Raw genomic sequence first — 8,468 nt, 5'->3', positions numbered from 1 at the left:
AAAAAGATGTTTTTAAAAATAAAATAATTTATTTAATTTTTTTATATCATTTTTCTGAAAAAATAATTTCTTATAATTAATAAATAATAATAATTTTCAACCCTAGCGGGTGTCACAATTTTTGCATATACTCGTGTAAATAAAAATTGGGCTGCTTATTTCTCATTTGAATTTAGCTTGGGCTAGAAACAAACTCCATTGATAGTACAAGACCGGGCTCAAACATAAACCCAGATTCTTGGGTTTTACTGGGCGTTTCTGTCTGAACCGACTTGGTCAATCAATCTCCATAGGCATATATAAAACATCAATCACATTACCATTTGCGGCTATTTGATCAAACTGACACACTTTTAACGAATATTTACCTTTTTAGCACCGTTTAATATATATTTTTCGAAGTGGCACCCTTTCGGCTGAGCTGGCGAAAGGAGCGTCCCCGGGGACGCGCTTTACCCGTGTTTTCGCTAAGTTGGATGCCACGTGTGGAAGGCGCATCCCCGGGGACGCGCCTTTCACCAGCTCGATTGCCACGTATTTTGTTTAATAATAAATATTTTATTTTTATTATTATTATAAATTAATAATATATTATGTAAGTGTTTCGATTATAATGTAAGAATTATCAAATATATTTGTTAATGTGTGTTAAAGGTGGAGTGAATTATCTACATTAATATGATATAACAATATATGAAAACCAGTTTTGACTTTATTGTAGTTATAAAAATATATGAAATTATAATATTACACATATGGTTATATTATTTTTTGATTTGATTATCGATCTATTAATTTTATCAGTTAATTATTTAAATGTTATCAATCTAGTCATCTCTTATCAATATTTAACGAAAATATTGATGTATAAGTTAATAAATTAGTATAATTACATATTTAATCTTCAAGACTTACATATTTTATGAAATTAGTCTTATTGAAAATTTAATTTAATAAATTTAATCCTCCAATCAGAACATGAAATGTGTCATCGTATACATAAATTTTTTAATAACTTTTAATTTGTTTAATTTAATATTTTTCTCTACTTAGAATGTGGAATTATTATATTTAAAAAAAAATTATAACTATTTTAATAACGTTTATTTTTATTTTAAATTTCGAATAATATAATTTGTATTTTAAAAACATTTATCAAACATTTAATGTTAAATGTGAATAAAAAATAACATTAAAAATATGTATGTAATAACCATGAAACATTTAAATAACATAACCAAATTACATAAAATTCTGAAATATAACTATTTAAATAACATTAAAATACAACTGGATCACCGATGTCGTCTTCTCGAATGAGTTCCACATGGCGGTGGTTGTCTATTTCGTGGAGGATTTCTTCGTGGAACTTGTTCTTCAGTCTCCTCATCTTCACTATCATTATCAGCAGCAGTTTCTTCATTTGGTGTAGATGACGCTGAAGGGCCTGTATAAAATAACGACCCTGGAGGAGTGCTAGTAACAATCCCACCGCTCCCCGGGAACTGTGAAAACTGTGGAAATATTGGCATCGATGTCTGTGATCCAGATGGAGATTGAGGTGTCTGCGGAGAAGCACCACCAGCCAAATAAGATGCATATGAACCATATGCTGGATCATTAAACATAGTCGTATATGCACCTCCATATGGTATAAAACCCTGCGGGCTAGGCATGTAACCTGGCGGGCTAGGAATGTAACCCTGCGGGCTCGGAATGTAACCCTGCGGAGATGGCATATAAACTGGTGGGCTTGGCATATAAAGTGGAGGGCTGGGCATGTACCCCTGCGGCATCGACGGATAAGGATGTTGTGGTGGGACTGATGCAGAACCGGTAGCGCCTTCTCTCCGTCCACGCGTCGGGGGACGATGATATTGAGACGGTTGACGTCTTTCTCGGCGCCTAGGAATGTTAACCCCTCGTGCTTCCGCCGAAAGTAGAAACGGCTTCCCATTTTCATTAAACCAATTCATATAGTTATCCGTAACCATATGACCAGTTTCAGCGTAATATTGTCGAGGGGCCAACAGTGTATATCGGTTCTCCCAAAGCGCAATCCAATCTCTGTGTCTCACCACCCAGTTAACATCTTTCTTTCCTCGTCTATCTATGTTATGCACGTTGTCTAAATTCCTAGGTGCTCCAGGAATATATTGCGTACAACCATACTGACGGAGCACGCGATCAACTGGATGCCACTCAATAATAGCATAACATATAAGAGGTATAACCGATATCCATACCTCTAATGACCCACTAAGGTGGGGTGGGATGCAAGCTTTCACTTCATCGCTCGCATAAGGTATCCACTGAAACTGAAATATAAATATACAATTCAAATAAATAAAATATTCTAATTATATCTAGCATTTTAAATTAAAATATTAATAATTAAACAAATTTAAAAACATACCTCAGACCCAGCTTTCGTATCAATAAGTAAACGAATTTCCTCTAACCTAGTAGGTATACTTTTATGGTCCTTTCTTTTCATCGACCACTTATGAAATATAATATAAACTAAATATCACCCTATTTAATTGAAAATATTTAAATCAAAATTTAGTTCGAAAATTACCTCAACAATAAGGGGAATACGTATGGTTCATTCACGATCGGGCATAAGAAAGGCATGCGGAACCACGCCCATGATTGTAGAAGCAGAAGACATCCACCGATAGCAGTTTTCTTATAATTCGTCGCCCGACACATTTCTCTAAAGAGAAATGCCAAAACTGCAGCGCCCCAACTATATCTTCCAGCTTCATCAAAATCGATCAGATGCCGCAACCACATACAATGCACTTGGTTGCGAGATTTGTCGGGCATCAATATTCCTCCAATTATTCGTAGAATATATGCCCGAGCACATGCCTTTGCTTGATCCTCTGAAGCATTTTCATTTAAAACCTCAAAATTAGCTTTCAACCAAGATAAAGTTATTCTACCTTCATTAAACTCTGGCGGAGCAGCTCCAAGATAATCAATGCACATTGATTTCCAATCACCATCCGCCATACCACACATCATATTTCCGTCGACGGGAAGTCCCAGATGCATAGAGACATCCTCCAATGTAATTATGGCCTCTCCACATGGAAGGTGAAAAGTGTGTGTCTCGGGCCTCCACCTCTCAATCAGTGCAGAAATTAGGACATGTTCGAGTTTGCAACCGACTATAATTGTTGCAATATACCCGAACCTGGCAGAAGCTAAATATGGCAAAATACGTTCCATGGTCGGTATACATGGATTTTTAATAAAAGTCTCTAAAATACGATCAGTATCCTAAATAATATACATTATAAAAAATAAAAATTAATATAAATTCATAATAACTTTAAAATAAAAATAAATTTAAATATTAACATTAATTATAAAAAATATTACCATATCGCTAAAATGTCTGGAGATATGATCAATATCCAATCGCAACAGCATTTCGTTTTCCATTATAACTGTAGACAAAATAATATAATTAGCAAAAAAAAATTAATAATTCTAAATAAATAATAAATATATATAAATATTATTTTAATAAAAAAATAATATTTACATAAATATATTAATATAAAATATAATAACTATTTAAAAAAATACTAACATAAAAAATAAATTTCTTACCACTAATAACAAATTTAAAACTCAAATAGTTGGAGAATTTGAGTTATATAAAAGAGGAGAATATGATTTTGGTGTGAAGAATGAGGGAGGGTTGAGGGGGTTTATATAGGGGAGGAGGGGTAGTTAGGGAAAACGGATGGGGGCATTTATGGCATTTAATGGAAGGCGCGTCCCCGGGGATGCACTTTCCACACGTGGCATCAAACTCAGCGAAAACACGGGTAAAACACGTCCCCGAGGACGTGCCTTTCGCCAGCTCAGCCGCACCATTTGCATCTTCCTCCACCTCTGCCGCCTACTAAGCATTCGAGGGTTTTTGCGGTTGCTCTTGAAACATCTACCTGCTTAGCCAAAATGGTGTGTTCAGTCTCTTGCTTAGTTTCTTCTTGTTTTTCTTTTTCTTTTTATGTATATAATTGAATCTGATTTGTGGATGTTTGGGATTTTTATTTAGGTTCTCCAAAACGATATCGATTTGTTGAATCCTCCGGCTGAGCTTGAGAAGAAGAAACACAAGCTCAAGCGTCTCGTTCAGTCCCCCAACTCTTTCTTCATGGTGATTCATTAAAACTCTGTTCCTTTTATCTAAATCTCGTATTTGCGCGTGTAAATATGTTGGGAGGTTAACTTTGTTCTTTTTTTTTCTTTGTAAAGGATGTCAAATGTCAAGGCTGCTTCAACATGTAAGTTGTTATATTGTTTGAATTGTCTTTTAATCTTTAAAAAATAACGTAACAATATGTTTGAAGGTCGATATTGGTAATCTGTCTTAAATTTTCATATATTTGGTGGATCATATTCGCTTACTCGTGTCTAAATATGTATCGGATACATGTTCATTTTTTGTTTTTGTTTTGGACAGAACAACTGTATTTAGCCACTCTCAAACTGTGGTTGTGTGGTAACTGTCAGACTGTTCTTTGCCAGCCGACCGGAGGTCGAGCTAGACTCACCGAGGGATGCTCTTTCAGGAAGAAGGGAGACTGATTTGCTGCACGAATTGGTCTGAACGTGGTTCATCTTGTTTTTTTGCTTCAAGATAAGTTAGCTTATTGTAGTAAGTTTAAGGATTTGATTCTAAGCTTGTAACTCTATGGTTTGATCAAGTAATGGTCTGAGTTGCATTTTGAATGGTTTCCGGATATAATGTCTACAGTGTTTTACGAATAATATTTTATTCATTACGATAGTTGTCACAATTATTGATCGCAAACTGTTTGGAATTCCCCTGCCCGTGATTCCAGCATCACTGGTAGGATAGAACAAAGTGTAGGGCACATTAACAGGACCTATACGATTCTTCAATCTCTTGTCATTGTTTCTCTGCACAATTCTTTCCTCAATTCCCGAAAGTCTGTTCCCAAATTCCTTAAAAGCTGTTAGCACTGTTTCATCGGATGCCTAGATCATACTTCAATCAATGCAATTCCGATTACTGCCTGTAGCCATGCCGTGATTGTTTTAAATAAGACCTTGTCAGGATTCGACTCGAGTTCAGCGTATTCAGGAGTGTCTTTCTCAGGAATGAACCTGCGGGTTATGGTGGGACGATTGGGAGCGTAGCCTGCATAAGGATATTGGCTGAAGTTAGTGGCTGAATGGACAGCAGAAGAAAGCCATATGATAATGGTCCATGACTGTATGAGGTCTTCCCGTGTTTGCATTTTGGGCCACCATGGCTCTTCTTTCTTGTCACCGTGACCCTCCTCTCGATCTTCCTTCCACCAGGCTTGAAGCTCTGAATCTTGAACCATTTCATCGTTCCTGTAGTAAAGCGAACAATAGTCTTGAACCCATTGTTCAATTGCAAACCAAATCTCTAATCCATCAACGGTAATCTTTTATCAGTAATCGAAGACCATTTGGTGAATCCTTATCATTGAATGCAAGTCCTCTGAATAAAGCAAAATGGAATCAATATGCTGTAGATTTATCAGACTAACTTCGTCAATTTTTCTGGATTGGTTTGATTTACCTTTTCTTGAGATATGAAGGAAGAGCCTGGTCAAGTAAATTCCAATCCTTGTATACTGCAGACGACCATTCCATTGGAATACTTTGCAGGGAAAACAGTGAACTCTAGTAATCCACCTCCATTGATAAGAATCTCCCGGGCCAGTGCGTTTATATACATTGTGTCACGCAAGTGAGGGTGGAGAAGCATATGAATTGGATGAACCACACTAAGCTGCCGATTCGTCGCAATCACAAATGGCTCTATTGTTGCATGAGTTTTAAACCTGTAATCAAATTATTATAACCATGTTCATAACCCCCCCCCCCCTCCTCTTATCAAATTTGAAGCTAAGCTAACCAACGTATATTATTTGCTAGATATGATTTACCAATGGGTTATGAGTTCATGAAAACCAGAATCATTTACAGCAACGTAATTTTTAGCCAGCATCCATATCGAACCTTCAACCCCGTTATGTGCAGGTGTGTAAACCTCGCAGACGGCACTATATCGAACCTTCAGCCCCATTATGTGCAGGTGTGTAAACCTCGCACACGGCACTATATCGATCTCCCTTAAGATCTAGTAAACTCAATTCAATCTCCAATGGCTTCAAAGTCCCGTCATCTCTCACGAGCAACACCGTCCTCGATGCATAAATCTTGGTGGAAGTAGAGTTTATCTTTCTGAAATACGGCATTAGTGAATCATGATGATCCAATATGAACAACCTGTTGGCCTTTAGTGCCTGTTCAACCGTAGCATTTCAGATGCTTAACTCCAAATTGAACAAGGGTACAAATACACTAGCATTCAAGGGCCTTTAAAATACATGAACAAGATTTAAAAGTTGAGCTTAAATGTGTTAAGACACGTTTTAATATCTGACACATCCAATCCCCTGTAATATAGATTAAGAAACATTATATACAAAGTGTTACCTTCTCAATGGTGAGTCCCTCTAAGTTGGACTCTTATGTGTTCTTTGGTTATGGTACTGTTTTGATTACCATATATTTTGGAATCTAGCTTGCTTGTTGGAGGAAATTCCTGTATTGGAAAATAGATATAGAAGAATTTAAGTTATTATATCAAGTTGAGGAAAATAAAGAAAAACTAAATTCTGAAGTTTCGTACTTTAGTTTTAGTTTGGATATATAGTTGGTCACCTAATTATAAAAATTCTTCATTTTGGTCACTCAAATTGAAAAACTTGCAAAATGACCACTAAAATTATATTCTGTTTTCACTTTGGTTTCTCATGGTAAATTTAATTAGTGTCATAACTCGATATATTGTTGTCAAATTGATAATCCTTACAACGCCTATCCAGTATCCACTGCACTCACTTGTGCTATTTATTTAAATGTTGACAATATTTCACTTTAGGTTGAAAAGTGTATTACCATAGAACCGGAAAATTTTAAGCTAAGAGTTGAAATTAATTACATTAATTATACATAAATTTTTGGTTTTTTATAAACATGTTTGCAAATTGTGGATACTTTTTTCTGTAATTGTTCTGATTTATTAATTTAATCACATATGATATCGATTCTGAGAATGATTAAATATTAATAAACTCTTATTTCAGGCGGATAATACGAAGAAATATTTTGACATTTTGAAATACATTATTTATATAAAAAAAATCTTAAATACATCACTATCCCTTAAAGTATACCATTTATACCGAGTTGTCCCCTACAATATTTTGTGGGACGTTTTATCTCCTGAAATTTAAATATATATATTTTGTTTATTCCAAACAGTTAGTTCCGTTAAAATAAAAAATTGATGACCAATCAAAACATCCATATATAACGGTGTATGAGGAGTTTTATTGTCCTCCATTACCTGAAGCTGAAAACCTGCAATTGTCGTTGAGTACACCCCTATGGCGTGTCTATAGTATTTATATACGATTTTTTGTAAAATAGTGATGGGTTTCTGACACAAACAAGAAACACGACCTGGAGATTTAGACGTGTGTTATAGCAGGAGAAGAGGAGGAAGAACGTGATGTTAGAATCGAAGGTGAAGAGGAAGAACGGAGGAATGAAGAAGATTTGGGATTAGAAGAATGAGGGTTAGGGATTGAGGAAAATAATTTGGGGATTAAAAGTAGGGAAGGAATTGAAGCACGAGGGAGTAATACCTTGGACTTAGCTGATGTGTTGGAGAAGACCAAGGGAGCAGTAGAGAAGAGTGAGAGGCCCAATCTGGACGGCCCAATACCTGCAGATGATATAGAAGGATAGGAATCAGTTTGTTATTATTCTGTTATGACAGCTGTCCATTTTTAGTCTCAATTCCAGCTTGTAACTAAATAATACCTGCTGTGTAATCACATATTTTCCTTATGCAATGAATGAAGTATTCTTTTCTAAATCTTCTCTCAACTTTCTTCTCTCGAATCTCTTTCTTTTCTCTCAATCCATAACAATTGGTAATCAGAGCTACGATTCTGGCAAAAGATTTTTTAGGGTATGACAAAGAAGAACCAATCCATGGCAGAAATGGAGTTAGCTGGGATTCAGAAACAGATTGAAGACCTTGCTGCTTTGGTGAAACAAGGTCAGAATGAGACTAATCCACCTAAATGGTGGGAGACTCAGGAGAACATGATTACTGCACTGGAGGTTAGGATGACCTCAAATCATAGCTATGTGGAAGATATATTGAAGATACTGACAGGCAGAACTGGGGACCAAGAGCAATCGGTGGGAGAACAGGTACAATCTCCTGATACTTCTAAAACTAAGGAGAAGACTCCTATTATGGTGATTGTGGTGAATGAAAAATCTAGGTTTACTTATAAAACGGATGAACCTGGATTATTAAAGACGACTAAATAATCTCTGTTTTAGATGTGGTGAAAAGT

At 35.8% G+C, this 8,468-nt stretch overlaps 2 pseudogenes; one reads left to right on the top strand and one right to left on the bottom strand.

Annotated features, from left to right (window-relative positions):
* The first annotated feature begins 3,899 nt into the window (after positions 1-3,899).
* LOC120124694 lies at positions 3,900-4,764 on the top strand (annotated as a pseudogene).
* Positions 4,705-6,122, bottom strand: LOC120124641 (annotated as a pseudogene).
* Between the last annotated feature and the right edge of the window lie 2,346 nt (positions 6,123-8,468).

Source organism: Hibiscus syriacus, unplaced genomic scaffold, assembly GCF_006381635.1.
Source record: "Hibiscus syriacus cultivar Baekdansim isolate YM2019G1 unplaced genomic scaffold, ASM638163v2 tig00110422_pilon, whole genome shotgun sequence".
Classification (NCBI taxonomy): Eukaryota; Viridiplantae; Streptophyta; class Magnoliopsida; order Malvales; family Malvaceae; genus Hibiscus; species Hibiscus syriacus.
This window is presented reverse-complemented; position numbering and strand designations above follow the sequence as displayed.